Genomic DNA, 1,880 nt, shown 5'->3' with positions numbered 1-1,880 from the left:
TCATGGGGAGGTAGGGTATAGCATAAGGAATATAGTCAATAATACTGTAATAACTATGTATGGTGTCAGATGGGTACTAGATTTGTTAGGGTGATAAATGGGAGGGGGTTGGGGTCAGGGTGATAAAAGTGAAGGGATGAAGAAGTAGAAATTGATAGTTACAAAATTAGTCATGGGGATGTAAAGTAAAGTATAGGGAATATAGTCAATAATACAGTAATAACTGTATAGTACCAGGTGAGTACTGGACTAGTTGGGGATCACTTCATAAATTACATAAATGTCTAACCACTATTCTGTACACCTGAAATTAATATAAAATAATATTGAGTGTTACCTGTAATTGAAAAATTAAAAAAGGGGGTAAAGGTGAAGGGGAATAAAAGGCCCAAATTTCCAGATATAAAACAAGTAAGTCATGGGGATGAAATGTACAGCCCAGGGAATATAGTCAATAATATTGTGACAGCATGGTATGGTGTCCGATCATTGCTGGACTTATCATGTGATCACTGTATTTATACCCCTGAAACTGATAGAATGTTGTATGTTAGCTATATTTTAATAAAAATCTTTAAAAAAAAAACACCCAAAAACCTGTAGCAAAGTATATAAAACTGGAATAGCTTGAATTCTGCTGACAAGCAAATGGTGGTTCTTGTAGCATTAAAGCTTTTTGAATCAGTAAGAACTTCCAAAAATATGAAAGCTGGGTGGTATATTTTTAACACTTCTGTTTCTAGACTATGCAAAGAACTTGGGGATTGTTGTTATTCTTTTTTTTTTTTTTAGTTGGTAAAAAAAAAACTTCTCAAAGAAAAATTCAGGATTTTTAGTGTGTTTTATAATTTGAAGAAAAATGTCAAATTTTAATACCAATAGAAAGATAAAATTTGAATTTTACTTTAGAGGAACACAGATTTCATTTTAAAAGTCATAATTTGCTCCATATCAAGAATAAGAAGAATGCTTTACACTTACATGATAGTTTTATACTGCAAAGTTTTAAAAATAATTTATATTAAATGGGAAGTATGACTTGGATCAATAGCTCTTCAGTGAATCAGAAGTGAAAATGAAGCTTTTTTACATGAAATTCTGGCCCATTTCAGGTATTCAGAGCACACATTTTCTTTTTAGGAGATTTGTCTTCAAATAGTGAGATAGAACCACTAATGTTTCTAATTCATAAGCGATATCAAGAAAGCTCTGTATAATAAATATATAAGTACAGTGTAAGTACAAATCTTGCAAAATAAATAAATTTAAACACCAACTCAATCTACTTTTGCTTTAAAAAATGGTTAAGTTTTTTGTTAAGACGTCACAACTCAGTAGATATTAAATTACACATCATTCTAAATTTTGTGAAAACCAAAAGTGGAATAATCTGTGAATATATAAGCAATAAACTTAAAAAAAAAACAAACCCGCCAACATCATTCTATATGTAAAAAGAAATCCTAAAGAAGAGTACACTATGGTACACAATATAGAAACTAAATTGAATTACTCTTTAATGAATCATATGGGACATATTTACATTTGCAGTGCCCGGACGCTTCCAATTCTCAGCCTTAAAATGTATGACGACACTAGCTTGCTTGTTTTCAGACCTCTGTGTCTCTTAGTCCCAGTTTTCTAAGTCAAGTCAGCAAACTCTGGCCCTTGGGCCAAATCCAGCCTGCCACCTGTTTTGGCATGGCTCTTGAACTAAGAATAGTTTTTACATTTTTAAATGATTGAGAAAAAATCCAAAGAGGAATATTTGTGACGTATGCAAATTATATGAAATTCCAATTTCAGTGTCTATAACTAGTTTTATTGGAACCCAGCCATGCTTATTCATGTAGTATTGTCTATGGCTGCTTTTGCACTAC

This window comes from Hipposideros armiger, unplaced genomic scaffold, assembly GCF_001890085.2.
Source record: "Hipposideros armiger isolate ML-2016 unplaced genomic scaffold, ASM189008v1 scaffold_42, whole genome shotgun sequence".
Taxonomy (NCBI): Eukaryota; Metazoa; Chordata; class Mammalia; order Chiroptera; family Hipposideridae; genus Hipposideros; species Hipposideros armiger.
Note: the sequence above shows the minus strand (reverse complement) of the source record.